This window comes from Mchenga conophoros, linkage group LG14 (genome assembly GCF_057382185.1).
Source record: "Mchenga conophoros isolate Kocher_MC1m ecotype Shallow Benthic linkage group LG14, M_conophoros_male_GT1.1, whole genome shotgun sequence".
NCBI lineage: Eukaryota > Metazoa > Chordata > Actinopteri > Cichliformes > Cichlidae > Mchenga > Mchenga conophoros.
The window spans coordinates 20,127,260-20,150,118 of record NC_140539.1 but is presented as its reverse complement, the minus strand read 5'-3'; the positions used below and the strand labels follow the sequence as shown (position 1 = coordinate 20,150,118).

Here is a 22,859-nt window from a genome sequence, read left to right as displayed (position 1 = left end):
TTCTTGTGAAACAGTCTAAACTGCTCACTTATCTGCTGTTTGCTGTATGCATTTACAAATTATATCTTCCAAACGCTTTCACTCAGTCCCTTATCTTCACTCAGTTTTTTAGTTCATCTCTTTCTATTTTTCTCTTGAACGCTTTCACATTCGCACACTTGCTCTTCTTGTTAAGATAGAGGCTACATCAATACTGGGGTTTGCAACCTTTTTTACACCTTAAAAGAAAATCAATTATAGCCAGTGACTGGCATGTCAATGTCTGCGGTGGTGTAAAGTTTTTCCCTTGTCCAGAGTGTCTGTCTCCTTGTCTGCTTAAGAGTCTTAAATGTCTGTCAGGCAGGAGAAGAAGAATCACCTTTCAAGTTCATGGTAGGTTTCTTTGATATGATATCAGTCAGATATCTGTGACTGTGAGATCACAGTAGTACAAATAAGTTCTGCATAGTATATTACTTTTATGCTACAGACTTTGTAATAGAATATTTTCCATCCTATATAGAGCACACCCCATGCCAGTCTGTTGTCTTTCTGTAATATGGAGAGTTTATGATTTCCTGAGGTTAAAAGCTCCCCAAAGTTGTAATTGGCCACATTGGGGTATTCAGCTAAATGCTAATATCAGTGTAATATTATATTCTAGATCAGTGTTAACAACCTAGTGATTAGCAAGATACATTTTTTGCAGTGTTCACTGTCTTTTACCTCAGTTTACTGCTTTATAGCAATTAGCCCTAAAGTATAGTTGAAGCCAGTGGTACTGATATTAATTATTAAATGCTGTATAAATTAAACAGTGACCTAATAATAGTGATAAATACAAAAATATAAGCCCCACCAAAGGTATTAGTGTCAAATATTGTGGAATGTGGACCCAAACACAGATTTGAAATGCCAACATGCGACAGAGAGACAAAGTCCATCGATCAAAACGGGGAAACAGACACGCAGTCAAACAGTACAACACAACAAGGAACTAAAGTAAACTGAAGCTTTAAATACACTGAAGATAATGAGAAGGACAAGACAGAACTGAAGAAAACAAGATGAGATGGAGCCAATCAATAAGAACAAGACAGGATGTGAAATGAAATACAAAGCACAAGGGCAAGCACAGGACTCAAAATAAAAGTGGAAGTAACATAGAGACAACTAAACATATGAACTTGGCAAGAAGGGAAAGACTAAGAAAACTAAAACTAGAGACAAATAGCCTAAAGCAGAGTACTAACTGAAATTAATCTTTACCTAAACAAAGAACTAAGACTGAAGAGTCCTAGGACAGTGTCAATCAAGAACAAGCTAACTTAAGAACCAAGTGGAACATCAAATACTAAAGAGGAATTTAAAAGTCCACAAACTAAAAAACACCAAGAGTCCAGGTCCTGGACCATGACAGTTTGAGACATTTGACTCAAAAACAGAAATACACATATGTGGACATTTCATTACGCTGTTTAGGAATCACATTCTTGTCCTAATCCATCCAGGTCATGTTATAGTTTACCGGGTGGTGCAGCATGAGAACAACCTGCGTGTATGTATTAAATCTAAAAGCATTGCATTACAAGAAAAGTCAGCGGATTGCCTGTTGATTCTCTAGGGAGCAGAGCTGTCTGTACAATTTCACAGCAATCCATCCAGCAGTTGTAGACATATAGTACTTCAGCCTGCACACGAAAGTAGCAATTCTAGCCAGATAAATGCAATGTAAAGGAGAGCAACAGAATAACTCCTCTGTAACACAATGTTTTTGTTCTACTGGTATCAGCATGGCTTTGGGCCATTGAGAGGCAGGCATCCCACTGAATCCCAGGAGTTGTGGGGATCCCACAGGGATGGGAGTGCTATTACACTGTCATATGAGCCAGGCTGACATGAGGAAGCAAACCCCATAGTGGACAATCTACTGAGGGAATTTAAATCTTTGGTTATGTCATTTTACGATTGCTTTCTGCATTTTATATACTATGGCGTCTTCATAATAGGTTCTAGATATATAGTAATCCATCTAAAGCACAATTCAGAAAGTTAGCCTCTAGTGTTTCTGTGTTCTGCTGTGAAATGATAATAGCTACTGTTATTAATTTTAGCTTCATGATACTTGAGTGTTTCTCAACCCCTAGTTGTTTCCAAGACTTAAATCTTGCATTATATTTTTTAGTGTTGCTCAAAGTCATTTTGGATTTCTTCACTGTTTAGAGGTTTGTCAACCCCCCCCTAAAGAATATCATTCTGTTTACCACAAAGATGAAAATACAATCGAAGTAACAGAAAGACCTGGGCACTATAATGACACCATGCCACAAATTAAATTTTATAGTTAACTTGAATGGATTGCACAGGAAAGTCTTTTTGCCACGAACTTAGTATAAAAAAAACATGCTGTCTGCAATCAAAGAAAGAGGCAGGAGTGCTAGTGGTATGAATCAAACCCATGTCTCAGGTGTAATCATCATCATTCTTTTTTTATTCTTTTCTCTTTCATTATTATTATTTTTATTGCCTTCGGTTAGCTTTTCATTAAGTGTAGGGACCAAATCGACTGGGCAAAGATCACAGATTGGGTTAAATAGAGCATTTTTGCATCAATCATGTGCTAGATGGGCTTCCTCTATTTCTTGAGTGCTGAGGTGATGAGTTCCACCCCGCCTAATAAATGTGGTGACATGATTAGCGTTGTGACTTTTTCTGAATTTGTTTGTTGCTGAATCACAAAAGACTCTACAACTCCAAGGTTATGGTCTGGTAAGGCAAATATACACTCACCAGTCACTCTGTTAGGTACCTCCTGTTAGTACCTGGTTGGGTCACCTTGTGCATTCAAAACTGCCTTAATTCTTCATGAATGAACATAAATTCAACAAGGGGCAAGTAACTACACTGATGTGATAGCATCAAACATTTGCTGGAGATTTATCGGCTGCACATCCATGACTCTGACTCTAATCTCCCATTCCCTGTTAGATTAATGGTGGCTGTGGAGGCCATTTGAGTACAGTGAACTCACTGTCATGTCCAAGAAACCAGTTTTATATTTTTTGAGTGCTAGCTGGTTGGAAACAGCTATCAGAAGTAAACTGTAGTCATAAAGGGATGGACATGGTCAGCAACAATGCTCTTGAACCAGGATAGCGGGATGGATCCATGCTGTCATGTTAATGTCAATTTTTGTTCTTCCCTTTATTATACCCCAGCAGAAATCAAGTCTCATAATACCACACATTTTCCCCTCTTCTTTTATCACGTTTTTGTGAGTCTCAGTTTCCTGTTCTTAGCTGACAGGAGTGGCACTTTGTGCAGTCCTCTGCTGCTGTACCTTATCTCCTTCAAGATTCGATCTGCTCTAAAGAGATTCTCGTCTTCCTTAGTTGTAATAAGTGTCGATTTGAGTTGCTGTTGTCTTCCTATCAGCTCAAAGCACTCTGGTCATTTTCCTCTGACCTGTGACATAAACAAGGCATTTTCGCCCAGAGAATTACTGCTTGCTGGATATTTTCTCTTTTTCTGACCATTCTCTAGAGATGCTTGTGTGGGAACTTCCCAGTGGATCAGTAGTTTCTGAAATACTCAAACCAGGCTGTCTAGCACTGACAACCATACCAGGTTCAGAGACAGTTAAATCATCTTTCTTCCCCATTCTTATGCTCAGTGTGAACTTCAGCTTGACCATGTATTCATGCCTAAATGGATTGAGTTTCTGCCATGCTGACTTTTTTAAATATACAGTATATAATTAGAGCTTTGTGTTAACAGGCAGTGTAACAGTGTACCCAATCAAGTCAGATTGGCCTTGGGTTAAACTCTTTTCCCATGAAGGCCAGTATGTTGAACATATTATTGAACACATTTCTGTGTAAGTTAACACAGGGTCAATTTTACATTGAAATTTGTTTCAGAAGAACACCTTCAAAAAGGATAAAATATCTTGTTTTTTTGTCCAGGAGGTAAAAAATCAATTAATGTGACAAATACACAGTAACAAACAAGGAGATGGTGAGAAAACCATGTTTGTCCCGATTATGTGTTTTCTCTTTTTTAACAAGACTTGTTCACTGAACAGCCAAATAATAATAATAATTAAAAAAACAAAACACAATAAGCTAAATACAGAGAAGCTGCCATGTCTTTACCCAGTGCACTCTTTTTCCTATTTTGCCTTTATTTTGTTCTGCCCCCTCCCAATTTCCTTCATCTTATCCCACCATATCGTCTTCCTCTTCCTCTCCCATTTTCTCTTCTCCTTGGCTCCAGGTCGCCATGGTGACTCAGCTTTTCCCCAGCCAGCGACCAGAATCCCAATCAGACTCACTGCCCTTACAAACACACGCACACACGCACACATAGCTTCAGTGTGGCAGTGCCAGGGGCCTGATGAGAGTAATGACAGATTAACGAGTGTCTATCGGCCACAGCTGACCTCTCCTTGAGCAGCACATAAACAACTCATCTCTCCCCTCCTTCCCTCTTATTTTCTTCTTCATTGTCCTTTGCTTTAGACTTGTTCTTTGTCTTCTCTCAACTCTTTTTTTTGGTTCTTTTTTTCCTCATCTTTTTTTTCTTTTGTCTCTTCTAGGCAGATGTAATTGGGTCAAAATGTTTGAGTGCATCTGCTAGAAGTAATATTTTAATTTTCTCTTTCTGCCTAACCTCAGGCTAGCAATCCATACTTTTACCAAGGTATGAGAAGCTGTAGACAATAAAAAGAATAGTTAGCAGATGCTTTACCCCAGCTTCTGGATATTGAGAGATTATTCTACATTACAAATCACTGGGACATTTTAACTAAATACAACATTGAAATCATCCACTCGTCTTTCTTGCGGTGCCAATAACACTAGTGAAGTCTCTCTAATTGTCCAGCAGAAATACTGTCTAATGAGAAAGAGTGTCTCTATTTATTCATAAGTACACTAATTATAACCAAGTCCTCTTTCAGACGTTTTATTCCAGTAAGTCTGTAACAAATGGATTTTCAAATTAGAATACCAGAGGCACAGCAATAACCTCAAATGGTAAAGTACAGCTAACAATGCAGAAGACCGGAGAACAGCTTGTGATCTCCCACTGCAACCAAGTAAGGGGTTGGCAAAATATTGACAGGCTTGGTATGGGCTTGGAGCTTTCTTGAGTGCCAGTCTGACCAAGAAAAAGATGCTTACAATAACTAAAAAAAGAAAAAGGTGTCATTTTAATATAGTTAAATATATAATTCTGTCATTATTTCTTTGAACTAACCACCCCGACCAGCTTGTAGCCATAAATACTACAATAACAAGAGTAAAATTGACCTGCAGTGAAAAAATATGGACACAAAGCACCCAGGCAATATACTATATTCTATACTTTACCACCTTTAAATACCATTTCAGTCAAAGAAGACTCAGTAACAAGAAAGAAATATGCAAGCGCTCTCTTATTTACCCTCTGTGGATGATCAGCAGTGAATACCCTCTGTGGATGATCAGCAGTGAATACTCATGTGTGTGTCTTTCTAGTATGTTTTATAGCACTTGATGATTACATAATCAAACACAGACCACAGCAGCGGATCCTCCTGAAACAGTGGGTACTCCACAATAAGAGTGTTCCACTAAAAAGCAGACCTGCTCTGAAATTCATGTGACAGACATTTCAAGTTGCTTAGTGATGGAAGGTTCCTAGATCCACTATTACAGTTTTTTACAGACGCTAGGACACATTTCTCAATACTTAGGTCACTTTTGCAAAACTCTTCACACATTTCTCCTAACTGACCCTCAGCCTGGCAAAGCAGTTCATTTCACATTCAAAATGCACTACAACTACCAAAACACTTCATTCAGGTCTCAAATGAACACATTCCTCCAGAACACTAGCAAAGGTTGACAGCCGACAAACACACTTTGTCACCCACAAAACAATGACCTAAAAAACACTAACAACATGTAGCATTACACAGTGTTTTCCTGTGTAAAACAAGGACACATCTCTGTTTATAATTTCAATATATGTTACTGGAATGAATCAGACATCATGTATTTATGTTTATGTATTTTTATTTTTTTGCACTAAGTAATCCCAAAATACAAGAATTTGTATACACACCATCCACTGATACACATACAATAGTAATGCTAATCTACTCGGTCTTCCCTATTTGGCCACAGGTTCTCATCCACATCACATCTTATGTCATCTAGGGTAATACACCTAGGAAAGAATCTTCTGGCATGCCAGAATTGAAGGAGTTGAAAAATTGAAGGAGTAACAACTGTGTAGATGTTCATCCACAATGAGAATCAGCTGTGGCTGGTTAAACTGCATTTTTAGATTTGAAATATGTTTCAATAAAATATTGCCGTTGGAATTTGCTGTCTTTTCAAGTTTTGCATTGTGTTATTGTTTTGACCATGAGTTTAACAGTTTTGAAAACAGTATGTAAGCACATGCAAAATGTCCTGTACGTACAAAGGTTTTTGGCAGTTGTTGTGTCTGAGTGAGAAGATGATTCATGAAATTTGAGAGATGTAGTCATTGAATGCATTTTGTGCCAAAACAATGATAACTGGTCCTCAGTTTAGCCCACATAGACTTCTGTTGTGCTCACTGTGTGAGGAGTTTTGCAAACGTGACCTAAGTATTGAGAAATGTGTCCTAGCATCTGTAAAAAACTGTAAGAAGAAAGAACAACAAAAACAAAAAAAGTGCCAAATAATCTCACTCTCAAACCTGAAGTATGCATTGAGAAAGTTTTTAATCTGGTGCATTTGGTGTCTTGCCAACAGAGTTACATGTTTGAAAAAATGGCTGGGCAAGAGGAAATCGAGAAACCTTAAAGAACATCTTCTTTAAAAGAATAGCTGCAGATATTTGTGATTTGAAGTCATTTTTATTGCTAGAAATGAGTCCAGCCTTTCCAAAAATAATGCATAGTGTAACAATGTGAAACTCATGAATCCCAGGGATTGGGAGTGGATCCAAGATGCAGACACATAAGACAGGTGGATAAACATAAAAATAATCCATTATTTATGGCGATGCAGAAAGTTCTTAAACAAAAAACCCTGAAAGCTCCAAAAATTAAAGAAGGGAGGATTTAGAACAAATGAAAGACAAGACCGGAAGGAAACACACAGCATCGGTTTTTATCCATTAAAAAAAATAATGCAAAAACGCCGCCACAAAATACAAACCCACACATGGAATAATAAGGCAACGGAACAAAGCAGAGGGAAAAAAGTAAGTAGGTAGTAAGAAGTAAACTAAATGCAACACACAAGGAACAACTAACTACAAAAGTAAAACAGGAAGTGAGCAATCATAACTGAAAACACAGAAACAGGGGACAGACACAAAAGTAAACTTGACATGGGTTAATGACAGAAGGAAAGCACAGAGGTCATTTCTGAGGGAAGTAATAAACTCTAATAATAGCAGAAAACGTACTAGAACTAAAACTTAAAACACTAAGGAAATACGTAAAGACAAAAATGTAAAAAGGAAACCAAGAACTAAAAAAGCGAGAATATTTAATAACGGCGGAGAATTCAAAGCCCTTAAACTCAAAACCCTAAACAGCTACCATTTCCTGCTTCTTACAACACAGTGACTGTTCACCTATCTGCTTCCATACTGACGTGAGCGAAGGCGATCACACTGCAGATATTTTCTAGACCTTCAAAATGTCCCTGAAGAGCTGTGACTGGCCTATAAATAAAAGCAACAATTCCAGAAAATAACGGCACGTGGCAGCACATTAATAGGATCAACCATTTAGAGAGTTTAAATGGCTTACACGGATTTAGTTCAGCAGAAGATAAGAAATGTCACATCAGAAGCAAATGGCACATTGTAAGAGACGTTATCTGTGACACACACAAAAAGACATATAATTGCAACTGATTTCCAGTATTCGAGTTTTTCATTGTGGTGCGTGATGTTTATGTCTTTCTTCAGTGCCAACGTCATTCCTTAACACTTAACTCACAAGCTGCATGTTATTTGTTTGTCAGTTTCATGAGTAATCCAAAGTATTCTAGAGAATCCATGGTACAGATGCACTGGTGAGTTTGACGTTTGTTTCTGAACAGGGCTTGTGAGTCTGACATAATGCCTCGCTGTTCTTTCTCTCGACACTGCTCTCCACCATTGTTTTGGTCCCTATGTATTAGTCATGACTCACCAGCCGTAGCACCTGTACTACCTAAAGCAGCACTTGTATTCCCCGAATATCTGAAACATCGCTAAAAAGACAACATGGGAGCCTAAACATATAGTAGCCAGGTCAGATGTTGTATGTCGGATTTTATGGTTATTTTAATATAAAAGTGGAAGCTTTATGTTTAGAAAGAAATATTAACACCACATGGGTTTGTCAACAAGGTTTGCCAGCTGATTCAAACAAAGAAATTCAGTAAATTATGCTTCAGAGAACTTAAACAGATTTCTATTTTCCCTAGAAAAGACATTTAACATATAAAACCCTACAGAAGAAATAATCTGGGAATAGTTCTGTCATTTCTGTGATTTTGGCGTAGCAGAAAATGCAACATGCAAGTTAAAAAAAGAAAGAAAGAAAAAGAAAACATTTTCAACTTGGTTCAGCTACTATAAAAATACAATACCCTCAAGGAGACATTACAACTTAGATAAAAGTTAAGTATGGTTCGACTTTATGTCACTACATAACCATGAAATATTGTATATAAATATAGATTATAAGTTGTCTTAATTATTTAAAGTATTTTGGGCACCTTATAACAGGGAAATATGAATGACTTCTTGAAATTTAAGTTTTTATCTAACACTGAATTTTTCAAACATTATTAGAAATTGAAAGAAACACATCACTCCCGGACACTCTGTGTTGTATTTAGTGGCAATAAATGCTTTGTTTTGAGATTTGCTGGCACATTCAGGGTCCCCATGTACTCCTCAGGGAAAGGTCACTGCAAATCAATACGCTGTTGTTCTGAGTGATCACCTTTATCCCATAATGGATGCATTCTACCCCGATATGAGTGGTCGCCTCTAGAATGATAAAAGGCTATCGGTGGGGCTTGAGGACTTTCTGGATGGATTGATGAGTATGAAAATGATGTGAATAACATTCTAAGGTCTTCACAGCTGTCACATCTCACCTAATCTGAATGTGAAAGAAGTTCAGGCGGTACATTAACTCGAAACTCGGGTTTTCAAACGGTGCATTTTAAACCGTTGAATCAATGCACACGTCACAAATAAAAGGATTGATGCCCCCGGCTGCGTGAGGCTGCTCCTAATGTTTCTTTCTTGTGTCTTTCACTGTCTTTCCTTCCACTTTTTCTGAAAGGCTATAAATAGATGCTCTGTGTCACCATCTGGCTACACAAAGGCTGCTCACCTCTGTGTGTGTTAGTCAGTGTGACTGCTGTGAACCATGTCAGCCTGTTGGCTCAGACATTGCATTACTGTGGCCTCTGTAAAGTAGCAATTGTGTTAAGCCAGCTGGCTGGTGGCACTAAGCGTAGATTCAGGATAACCTGCTTTACTGCACTGCGCTGCCGTGTCTTACGTAGCCTCAGTGCCCTGCAGGAATCTTGTGTTGTTCACTGGGACTTTCTAACCAGTCGCGTAACGATACATAGATAAAGCTGTTATGCTCCATTTAGAGAAAAAAATCTAAATGCATCCGCTCAAAGAAGGAGTGAGTTATGGTTGTGCCTGGAGAAACATCCAATTTTGCCATCTCTGCGTTACTTCTTCATATCTGTGTGAAGTTTCATTCAGTCCTCAAACCCCTACAAGGAAGAATATAAGCAACAGTTTACATTTCCAACACAGAGGATGTTTACCTTCTATCCCTTCCCTTGTGGTTCTGCACATGACGAGGGGAGCAATATGATTTTACGAAGTTCTTCTCATAGGAAGAGAACAAAATTTCATAAGAAAGATATTTTGCAAAATGAAAAGCGGGGTATGTGAGAAGAATATGGGTAGTCTCATTTCCTCTGTTTATGGTCAATAAACAGTAAGGATTAATAAAGGAACTCACCCATATGATTCACTACTTAAATAGTATAACAGTATGCATACTGCATTTTTCATATGCAAAAGTGACGTGATCTGTTGCTGAATCCCAGAAAGGTTTCATCAGGATTAGTCTTTACTACTCTATGAAATGGTTATTGTGTCAAAAAATGTGATTAATACAGGATTAATCCATAATGTCCCCCCCACACACACAAAAACATGCAAAGGCAAAGTGGCCTTAACAGCAGGACTAGATTGGAGGGAATGCACCGGGCAGGGTAGCAGAAAAGCAAGAAAAAATGATGGGATGGTGCTTTGGTATTAAAGCAGGTACCGTCTGGACCTGAGGCTTTCCATTGATCAATCTATTCAACCATCCATCCATTAATTCAGTTGCTTACCCAGCTATGCGGCCTGATTTCTTACATTTTCTTTAAATGCAGAATTTATCAGGTGTGCCTAGCAATTTCCATGACACTAGAGTCAATGAAACTTGCAGAGAATTCATTAGGAGTCATTTTTCAAACTCGATTCGTATTCCTTTCCCTTTTTAGTGCAGTGGTATAGAAATGATATGCATCATAAGTATGCATTTAAAGTGGTGAATACAAGATGAAAAGAGCAACGGAGGGCAATGGATTTCTCGCACTGGTCCTCCTTCACACTACCAACTGTTTTAAAGAAGCTGAAACTGAAAGGATGTGAGCGGGAGGACATGGAGACAGGCAACACAGCTCAAGAGAAGAGGGATACGGGGAAAGGAGGGGAGACAAGAAAAAACAAATCAGAGATGCAGAGAAACAGCATTTCGTACAGCTGGATAGCCTGCCTACTTCTAGGGATACTATTGATACTAGGGATGTATCGGTATACGAGCTCGGCCTTGCTGTTGTTGATTGCCATTATTTTTAACGAAATAAGACATTATGATGTGACAATAAACTGCGTGCTGGCCAAATGTTCAAAACTAACAAAGGGCAGACAAAAAACCCCCAATGGTATTAGCATCAATTATGTAAAACACCGGTGTTGTATGTAGTCTGATTTTCAAAACACGCTCTTACAGGAATGTTTTCAGTTCAGCTGACCAAAAAATTCTACTCATGTAGACATTTTCACAATGCAAAAACAGAAAACTACACAAACTTACTTGCTGGGGATACGGCTGACTGCGTTTACGGCTTTTCTGTCTCAATTTCTCTGCATGTATTTTGTTGTCTCTGTCTGTTTTCTTCTGTCTGCCATCCTTTCATTTCCTTTGTATTACTTTGTGTGGCCTCCTATGTGTGCATTCAAGGAAGGAGCTGGCTAAGTTGAGTCTGAAGAAAGATCTAATTTTGCCAGTTCTGCTCTATTTCTCAGTATCTCTGTGGTGCCTTATGTTGTCCTGGGAGCCCTAAAGGAAAGAAGGAACAGTAACTGGATGAAATTCCACGAAGCACAGATGGGGTATTTTTAACACTTTAGGTCAAAGCCCAAAATAGGTCAGTGACTTATCCCTTGTGGTTCTCAATTCGACAAGAGACACAATATGCTTTAATAACCCTTGTTTTCACAGCAAGAGACTAAACCTCCTAATTGGATTCTCGACTGAAAATGTTCTTGGATTGCCTTGTGAGAAAGAAATTAAAAAAAAAAAAAATCGAAATTCAGTTATGGAAAAATGGAAATTTGTGGAAACCGCGGGCAATTTAGTTTCCTTTGTAATCAGTGTACAGTCAGTGAAGAAAAAACAAAAAAACAAAAAAAGGAAAGCCATTGACAATATGAAAGTTATTTAGAAAGTTGTGTGTGCCTCCTGTGTGTGTGTGTGTTGGAGTGGGTACTGCTGCAATTCTAATACTGTATTCAGCCTTTCCACCTCACTACACCAGACTGCTCCATGATTATGGAGTACCATACACTCAAAAGAAAATGGTCACATGCTGGTCTGCCAAAAACTAAATAAATAAATATTGGCCCTTAGTATAATAGTGCCTATTTGCATAAAATACCCTGGACTTATGACTTGAAAAAAAAAACAAAAAAAAAACAGTGCTTTGTGTATTAACACAAATTGGCAACAAAATATTTTCTGACACTTCAGATGGAAATTGAGCCTGGTAATAAAAAAAAACAGTGGCAGTTTGACAAATAACAAGACTTTAGTTTGAAAAAGCATTTGAGAAAAACCTCTCACAGTTGATTTAGAAGCGAAACAGAAACTAAGGTAAACATAAATTATGCAGCACCACTATGTGAGTTTCTGAGTGTTAAGTCTGTAGTATTAAGAAAAGTTCTTCCCTGTAAGTGTATATGTGGACAGTTGATATCTGCTTTTTCTTTTTTTTTGTTGAGGTCGTATTTGTTTGTCTGTTTTGTTTAATCAGGATCCCCATTAGCTGTTGTTCCCAGCGTTCTACGCATTAATGGCAACATCCACAACACATCAACATAAAACAGCCCCGTTCTAGACAGCACTTAATTTCATAGCCAGAACATAAAACTGCTTTATAACAGGACACCGATAGGTAAGGTGTAAGAGTGATGAATCGCTATTCAGACGTTTAACCTGTACCTGCTTATAAAAAAAATATCAAATAATATATATATACTTATATGTCAAAGGTACTTTATTATGTACAACTTCCCATTTCTGTAGCTTCTCCAGACAATGGCTTACAAATAAATAATATATAAGGTATGTGGAGAAGGTTACAAGGTTCAGTCGCTGTTCAACTGCATATTACAGTGGGAATCCAAATCCCTCTGAGTGGTTGTTGGTGTCAGACCAACAATCAACCCTTCTGGGATTTTCACAAAAACACAAATACAGTTCATGAAAGAAAACTCAGCAGGGCCATGAAAAGTAAGGAAAAGTAAAATGTATACCTAAAAACAAAACCAAGAAAACAAATTTATCAAGGCTCAAATGAATCTGTGGATGTTTATATCATAGGGGAGTGAAATGTGCTCCATAGATTTATGAATTGTATTTCCCCTCATTAGTTCACCCCAGTTAACTGTCAACAAAGTCAAAATTTGAGAAGAAAACTCAAGGACATCAATTTAAAGTGCCCTAGTCTTTTCATAACGGTAGCAGAGAGTGCTGTCAATTAGAAAATCTCCCACATGTTCATCTGGGTTCATATGTTGCAACTGAAAGTCACTACATATGAGTTTAAGACGAGCATTTTCATACATTCAGTGAATCCCTGTCCCCTGTGTAGGCATATCTCCATATCTCTGTACATTTCTCCACTCACTGATTTCCCTTTAATCATGAACAAAAAGACACAAACTGCAGACGTGAACAGCCAAAGCAGTAGTGTTCAGTTGACTGTTACCAGCACAAGTGGTTATATGTAAAATTCACAAGCATGAATTCAGAGCTTTTTCTTCCAGGATATGATTTGTAGCAATGCATTGTGATACCTCAATTCACTCAGTTTTAGAGCAACAAAACACCACAAAGTGAAGTGCCATATCCAAAGTATCACTGTGCTTTCAGAAGTTCTTAAAGAACAACCTGACGCTGTATTACACATACAGGAAATGTTTGGTCACATGAAGATCACTGCATGCAGTTTTTTGTGCTGATGTTAATGCCAGAGGTAGAACTGACTCGTTGAAGTGTTGGTATCCTTTTACAATGCTGAACACAATTTCAGTGATCTCTAGAGTGATAATGTTTGCGCAGACGTTTGACAGACAGCGTGGTTTGGTGCCTGAGTCCCTGTGGCACTGGGACTAAAAACATGAATTCAAAGATTAAGAGGTGTGGCCCAATACTTTTGTCTATATAGTCTGTCTACAGAGGTTAGCACTGAAACCAGTTAGAATCGTGGCCCCCTTTATTACCATCTTGCGGTTGCTTTGGGTTGATTCGACCCTCTAGTCCAGGGGTGTTAAACTCAATTGCACAGGGGGCTAAACCTCAAGGCACACTTTAGGTCACGGGCCAAACAAGGTAAACATTTATTGAACACACTAAAACAATGTTTTGTAAACATAAATATGAATACAGACAGGAATATAATTCCAGAATAAATAAACTTTAAAAAATCAACTTTAACTTTAAATATTTTGCTGTCCATAAAAATATATCTTGTCAAAATTATGCAAGTTAGAAATATGAACATGCTGCCAAAAACCCCAGAAAGAATAAATGAAAACATACACAAGGTTTCGAGCCGCATGTAGACGGAGCTGGAGCTTCAGGAATGGAACTAATACACTCTGCGGGCCATTCAGTGTCGTACCTTCCCTTGAGTGTATCATTACACTGCAGCTCCATCTGAATCTGCACAGGTGCAGTTTCCACGTCAACTGTAAATGGGTTGTGAAACAGCTCGAAATTCTCATCTTGTGCTTCAAAGTCACCAAAGTGCCATGCAAACTTAGTGCGCTGCGTTTATCAGTAAGGTGCGTGTTTGGGAACACCGTTGGGCTGACTTGGTTCGACATTACTTGGCAACAGGGAAAGTGAGGCAAGTTGTACTGGTGCATTTGTGACAGCTTCACTTGAAATGCCTTCATCGCATCATAAATGCCGTCAAAGGAGCTTGGAAAGAAAAACGTCTGGACTTCTTTAAGTTGCTTGAAGACGTTTCACCTCTCATCCGAGAAGCTTCTTCAGTTCTAAGGTCAAATGGTGGAGAGTCCCAGATATAAACCTAGTGGGAGTGTCCCCCCACAGAGGGACAAAAGCCAAGGTGTGAGGTGTGGGTCCCAATCAGCCAGAGTTGGGTTTGATTGGGTTGATTGGGACCCACACCCGGGACCCACACCCAGTTTCACACCTTGGCTCAGGCGATTAGAGGATCATCAGGGGGTCCTTTTCTCCCTCTGTGGGGGGATATTCCCACTAGGTTTATATCTGGGACTCTCCACCATTTGACCTGAGAACTGAAGAAGCTTCTCGGATGAGAGGTGAAACGTCTTCAAGCAACTTAAAGAAGTCCAGACGCTTTTCTTTCCAAGCTCCTTTGACTACGATGACCTGGATGATTGAGAACCTTCACACTACACCAACAAGAGTTGGTAGTTCGTCTTGTAATCGGAAGGTTGCCGGTTCGAGCCCCTTGGACAGCCTCGGTCGTTGTGTCCGTGGGCAAGACACTTCACCTACCGCCTACTGGTGTTGGCCAGAGGGGCCGATGGCGCGATATGGCAGCGTCGCTACAACTGTAGCTTGCCTTCACCAGTGTGTGAATGTGAGAGTGAATGAATAGTGGAATTGTAAAGCGCTTTGAGGGTCTCGAAAAGCACTGTATAAATGCAATCCATTATTATTATTATTATTATTATTATTATTATTATTATTATTATTATTATTATTAGTAGTAGTAGTAGTAGTAGTATTTTTTAAAAATAATAATAAATTAAATTCCTTAATTACAGCCACATTAGCTCCACTAATAAGACACACGGGTTTACCGGCAATGTTTGTAAACATATATTTAGTCACCCACCGGTGCTGACAGGCTTTGTTTTCAGAATCAACTTTTCTCTTCGCCAATGTGAGGGGCTAGCTTCTCAATAACAGAAGTTTGACTTGATTGATGCGGGAATGTTCCAAGCTAGCCTAGCGTTTGACAAGGAGGCTGCAGCGCTGCATTGTGGGATCTGTAGTTTGTGTGTTAATAGCGCCTCATATCGCTGGTCCATGCATAGCAATAATAATAATTCTATATAAAATGATCTCGCGGGCCAGATATAAATGTCCGCCGGGCCAGCTGTGGCCCGCGGGCCTTGAGTTTGACACATGTGCTCTAGTCATCTATGTTGAGGGGCAGAGTTTCAATCAGTGAAGCACAATGAAGCAGTGAATGAAATGAAGGCTGACACTGGAGACCAGGGTGACTGTTCCCTTTGAGCCAGGAACAGGTTAATGAATACATTCTCTGGTAAGTAGTTATAGTATCTCAGGGATATTTATCAGTCTGTTATCATGCCATCCTATCCAGTTACTACTGACATTTGATTTGGCACAGATGAAGCTAATCTAAATAGTTTGGGCATGCACACACCTAAAAACACACATGCACTCACACACAAATGTCTAAAAACATTGACGTGCTTGTGTCGACCCGTTGTATTAGCTGGGCCACTGATCTAAATCAAGGGGAAGTGTGAAATTTGGCAAAAATAGAAAGTAAAATAACATATTGGCATAGCCTCTGAGGCTAACACGTGGTTGCTAGGCAGCAGTGACATCCCTTGCTTTTCCGAAAGACATAGAGAGAGAGAGTTAGAGAGAGAGAGAGAGAGATGTCACTTGTGCCTTTACTCGTTGTGATAGCTGGCAGAGCATATTCAAATATCACACCACACGCATATGCACACACAAACACACACATGCAAAAACAAAAACCAAAATCCCACAGCGTGTGTGTTGACAGGCTGTAACTGTCAGCACAATGTTTCAACTCTGTTTCTCACTCACTGTCCCTTGCTCTCTTCTATTGCTGTGTAGTTTTGACTCTCGCGCTCATTTAATTTATAAATTTTCTCTTGCACCTCACATCTCTCTTCTTCTACTGTCTCCCATAGTTTATTATTTTTACTTAACCCAATGGATGACTTCTGTCATCCCCTGTTACTCCCTACTGTAGCAGCATTCTTGCTGATTTCTACAGTAGCATTATCATGTTTGTGAAAGGTCCTGGAACGAAAGACTGCTGCAAAGAGACTTTTATCAATGTGACTTTATGTCTGCAGGGAAACGGGTCATTTTTTTTACCAGCGCTGGCTGTGTTAACAGCTGTACTGTAGAAACCCTTGTAGAGGCGTCTCGTTTCTATCACAGACCTAAGCAGGCAGAGAAAGAGCGAGAGAGCAAGCCTGCCTAGACCTGTAGTCATTATTAATGAGCCTGAAGCTGCTTGTCTGCATGATGTTTTGGGAATCAAGAGATGACTGCACCAGAGAAATGTGTGGTTTTGCAGTCAATGTCACCGTTGAGTTTTAAATTAAAAACAAACAAAAAAAAACCCCTGTGCATCCCTCGGGGAGCCTACAATTGTCTCGGTAGATTAGAAGCAGTCCACTTCAATTTTGTAAAGTCAGACTGTGTCTCATTAATATGGTAACAGACGTGCAGTTTAAATGCTAATAGTTAGCCTAGCTTTTCTGCAGCTCAAATGCTTTGAGCAGCAATAATTTTACCCAAATGCAAATTAATAATTCAGCACATCACAATTTATGTGCACTTATGAATGCAAATAGTACTCTACTGCAGACTTCAAGGGCACAAATTTCACCATTTGAAACATAACTAAAGGCAAAAACAGACCAGCAATGACACAAAAGAGAAAAGTTTCCGACATTTGGAAATATTTACTTTAACTGAAAATGCAGCGGTCACTGAATAGAACCCGTTTGTTTTTTCACTGTTGAAGATTCAGGGCAACATGGTCGACAGAATCTAAATTATGCCTAAGACCCTAAAGGAGCAGAATTATGAAGCATGTGAGATCCAGGGGGACAGCTTGAACCATGACATGTGCTGTGCCCTTCTAGCAAGCTCCTCACTGACAGGTGAAAAGAAGCAGCTGGTGATGTGTATCAGTGTTGACAGAAGACTGTCTAAGAATATCATCTGTCCAGCAGTTTCCAGAGACATAGTTCTTAACCCAATTTTAGTTGTTTCAGCAATTTTTTTAAAATTTACTTTCAATTAAAATTTTCCACAGTGTCCCAACTTTTTAAGAATGGTGGTTGTTGAACAAAAGGCAAAAATATGGTGTCCAGACAGACTTAGTTCTCAAGGAAAAGTAGTTCCAAACAATTAGGTCTTTTAGTAGACTGATGTATACACAATGCCATCATTTACAATCATCTATGCAATTAATGAATCACAGTACTACTAATGTATACAATGAATGTCAACAGATAAAGATTTCACTTCACAAAAGGTTGGAACACTTAACCAAATGTTAGGAAATTAGATTACTTAAGCTGAACTGATCTGATCTGACGCCCCAGACTCATAAACTAATTACATAGGTGCAAATACAAAACAATCCAATATGATTAAATAACAACACAAAAACTCCCTATAAGACATCTTATAAAGACACGTCTTGCCACAGGAATGAATCAATTAATGCCTTATTGTCTGGTGATAACTGAAGCATAAAAACAGAAGTGTCCTCACTCCTCACTCAGCTGCACAGTTGTTTTATTACTTTCACAGTTGTCATTGAGTTTGCGAATATGATGAAGTTATGTCATACTGTGCTTATGGGAGGTGAGCCTATAGAAAGTAGGTCGCAAAACACGACTAAGGTTTTATGATATAGACCTGAAGTGATCAACTTTCAAATGGGGTGCCATGTTTGAATGGTATCCAGATTTTCTTAATATAGCCATGGTCAGTAACTGTAATATTAGGTATGTCTAAAATCTAAAACTATTCAAATTCTGCCATGACATTTAAAACTCAATGTGTTTGTCAAACAGTAAAATTATTTTATTCAGATGTTATAAAAATGTTAAATGGGGCATCATCTCCGTTAACACTATGAAGCAGCTCTCAACAAAACACAAAGTCTCTGAGAGCTGGTATCAGCAACAGTCATCTCAAGCCATACAAGTACAGTAAATTCTCAAGGTAAAAATTGATTTTAGTCAGTCAGCATTCAACTTTTTCTCCTCCTTAAAAGGCAATTATGAATCGAAATTAAAAAGAATATGGAATATTTGTTTGTTCATTTTTTATCTTATAATAGTTATATATCAAATCATTCTGGTCTTCTTTGTGCATCTGTATGTTTAAGGATTCATGCTAATTTAAGGGTTCGTCTATTGTTTTTATGTGGTTATTCTTGTCACCCTGTCAGAAGGTGGGTGGGCAGTGGGCGTGGACACCTACGTTTGTGAATATGATAACTCAAGAATGAGGCGACGTAGGAAAATGATATCATAGGTCTGTCTAGGAGGCTGAGGGGTAGTGAAACTGTAAGCTCTTAAAAGTACTATGTTAGTACTGAAAGTTTTGAAGTCTTCATTTGATTAAGTGTCTCTAAAACATCTTTTTTTTTTTGTGTAGACGACGTATTCATCTTAAAACCGACTGAACTTCAAAGGCTGGTTTTACATAAATTATTGGAGCTTATACAATTGGAAACTGTAGTCTCTGTGTAATTTAATGTGGTAATGACCTCTCTTGGTATTTAATACATATGTGTGTATTTTGTTTTTAATCTCCCACAAAGGCCTGAATGCTGGAAGATTATAACCAGTATGTCCTCTCCCATTCTATCCATTTCCTTTGTGATGGCGCATCATTTTTCCAAAAAGTGTCAGCTCTCAATACTTTCAGGCTTAGCAAGATTTTTTGGAGAGCCTATTACACACACATATGGACACACACGTTTAGGAAATTCAGTGTTACGCCAATGTGTAAATGTAAGTGGTTTTGTAAGTGATCGAGACAGTTGCAGACATACACAAAACAGGGGCACTGATAAGTGATGTATTAAAGTGGGCTTTCAAGCTATCATCTCCCTCCCTGTCTCGCTTTTCTCTTCACACACTCCATTAGTATAATGCTTTTTAATGTTTAATGACAAAATAATCAAAGCTAAGACAAATACACACTTTTCTCATAATGTTGCAGCAAATCTAGCAACTTGCGTTAATACAGTTCACTACAACGCACACACAAACACACACAAACACACGCGGAATAACTTCTACAGTTTAATTGAGTGCTTCATTTGAAAAGCAAAATGCACAATTATGTTAACTGTTAAATTGTAGTGAGCTTTCACTGCTGTCTTTTGGTCAACCAACTGGTCCATCAGTTAATCATTTTCTTTAATGTCATTTTATGTAGTTAATTTTCATGCAAAGGATTTTAATGACTAAACTGCCATTGCTCTTAAATAGTTTTTTGTGAGGTTATTTGGAGCAGTATTTTTTAGCTTTTCCTGGACAGGACATGCTGGCGGCTCTGTGGGTTGCCTGGCAACCTCATGAGACACTACTGCAAAGTTGTAGTCCTGCAAAAAAAACACCGATTTTACATTTTAGCACAAATTAAACAGGTAAAATATGGCTTAAGGAGAAGCTTAATAAGTACTGGCAGGCGGATTCAGTTTCCTTTAGAGCAGGTGTGGGCAGTTAATCTTCACAGGGGGGCACATGAGAAACTGGGACTGTTGTGAAAGACCTCACCAATAAGCTGGACTCAGTTCTGCTCAATATTAATTTTATCTCCTTATAAGCTTATTGGTGTAGCCCTCCACAATAGTCCCAATTTCTCATGTGACCCTTTGGGAAGATTAATTGTCCACCAATGCTTTAGACAGAGCCAGCCTTGTGGCTTCACACGTTTTAAAGCCTTGATGACAACATAAGACAATCAGCAGCTGGTTCTACATTCATATTTAACTGGTCTCAATCTTCCCTTGTAACTGAATTCAAGAAAGTGTCAAATGCTCTAGCATATACTATAAGTTCACAAATAAGGAGATTCCCCTGTCTTGAGTTCACCCGAGTCATGTGGCTTACTGATAAACGCACATTAACACATGGTTTAGAGCTCACATGCAGCATCCTGGCATTTTCCGCCTCCTTCTGCTGGAGAAAATTTTGTACTACTCTATGTACAGTTAGGATTAAGTATGTACTTAACAGATTTTGGACAGATGATGGGTAAAACAGGCTGCTTGATTGAGTGGCCCATCAGTTCCAGTGTGACCTTGTGAAGTGGGAGCTTAGTCGAGCTGAGAGGGGGATGGAGCTCTCAGCTTATGTAAGTGGTGTCACATTCTGACTTTGCTCTGAAGCTAACTGGACTGGCATGGTCTGGTCCCCTGTCATAGTGGAGAATGTAGCCTCTCATGTGCATATGTGTGCTTGTCTGCCTGTACCTGTGTACAAATTGATTCTGACAGCTGTGCCATTTTTGGACACTTGGAATTGATTGAATGTTGATTCAATAACAGCTAAGCTTACCTATTGATCAGAGTCGGTAAAAACAAAACAACAGCAAAAAAAACCCCGTTCACTTTGTAACAGTATTCGATAATTTATATTTACAGTTACAGAGAGTCGTGACTCTTCATAAAAGAAGTGATCGGGTGGGTATGTCATATTCAAATGTGTTGACAGTCACAGTTACATTTTTAGGAATTTAAACAATATTTTCAGATGATGACATATAAGATATACAGGGTAAATTCATATGTACCCTGAATGTAATATGTAAGGCTCAAGGTTTCACAAGGTTACTTTCTGCTATGTTGACAGGTGAAAGGTGTCTGGTGCTGAACCAAAATCCTCCTTGCAATTGCTTTGGTTGCTTGCATGGAAGACACCAAGTTGTCAGCTCTTCGCTAGGCAGTAGTGAAAATTAAAATGCAGACAATTCTCTTTTAAAGCTGCACCTTTTGTTGGTTTCTGCAGTAAGGCACAACTTTTACTCTGACTGCATATGCTCTGCCAGTAAATAGGTCAGTAAACCCTTACTCTAACCCTAAGCAATTTTAGGAAGTCTTTTTTGTAACAGTTTCATCCAGTGATATCCAGCAACCACTTGGCAAATGGTTAGAGAATGGTCCTTTTTCCCTGGTGATCAAAGGTTGCTCATTGGCTTGTGTCACAAAGACCTAATGAGTAACACAAGTTCAGATGAAGGCTTTGAAAGGCTTCTGATTTGAGTTGGATTCAATATAGTGTTATGAATACCCAAACCAAGGGACAGAAAAAGTAGTAACAAACTGTTTTGTTTTATTTTTGACTTTAGGAACAAGGATGTAGACAGAGGTGTGTGTTTGTGAGGTAATAGATAGCTTTTTCGGGGATACATGTGTGTAAGAGATAGGCATCAGTGGGAAGCAAAAGATGTTAGAGAAAGGAAGAAGGGAGGAAAAGGCAGACTAAGGGAAAGTGACAGTGGGTGGGAAAAGATCAGATATCTAAAGTGATTTGTTTGTGGTTGCGAAATCTGTTCCATATATCAACGTTTTTTTTTTTATCTATATATCCCTACAAGAATGGCTTTTGACTTCAAACGAATAATGTCAGAAGAGTTCCCACAGGTCAGTGAGTCACTGAGTGCTTATGAGAAGTTGTTTGGATTTGAAAAATTAGCTTTTTTCCTAAGTAAACATTTAATGTTTGGATGTATTACAAGAGATTGCAAGAGCTAATATAACCTTGTAATTTACCTTTTTCACACCAGCCAATTTGATATGCTGTGACATGACATACCATGACATAATATGATGGTGTTACTAATGATCCTACTTGGGTTCTCTATCTAAACTGGACATAACACTGATTAATGACATTAGTGAGTAGTAAAAGTCTGTTGTGAAGAAAGAAACTGAACCGCATCCTACTTTTAAGGGCGGCAAGTGCAAAATTGGAGACTCAGTTGCCAATAAGACGACAAGAATTATTGTGTTTACGATAAACTGTTTTTAAGGTTAGTTAAATCATGAGGCAGCAAAGTCAAAAAGCAATTTAAATGGCTACATCTTGTAAGCTCTCTAGGCCACTGTGTAGACAGGCAGGCTGACTCAGACGACTTAATATGCACTGAATACCAGTGTCGACTGTTGCATTAGCGCTTACCTACTGCATACATTTGTGAGCACAGTGTGCGAATGTGTATACGTGTTATACAAAGTGTGTGTGTTTCACTTTGCATGATTTTGATCTGTGCCTCTTTTTTTAGTGACCCAGAAATGCCTTGGTTGCTGAAAAGTGTTTTATTTAACAAGACAGCAATAATGCTAAGGGTTGCTATTAGGAGGAAGTGTGCTGATTGTTAGCATGTGGGAGAAGTTTCTGAGTCTTAATCACTATTTACCATATTCCCCACAGAAAATGTGTCTCAATCATTCATTCCATGTGAAAAACAAGATATT

General features: G+C 38.6%; 1 protein-coding gene across 2 annotated transcripts in view; it reads left to right on the top strand.

Annotated features, from left to right (window-relative positions):
* LOC146559635 (leucine-rich repeat and fibronectin type III domain-containing protein 1-like protein) overlaps positions 1-22,859 on the top strand; it is a 189,223-nt gene that overhangs the window by 27,857 nt on the left and 138,507 nt on the right. The window lies entirely within an intron of this gene.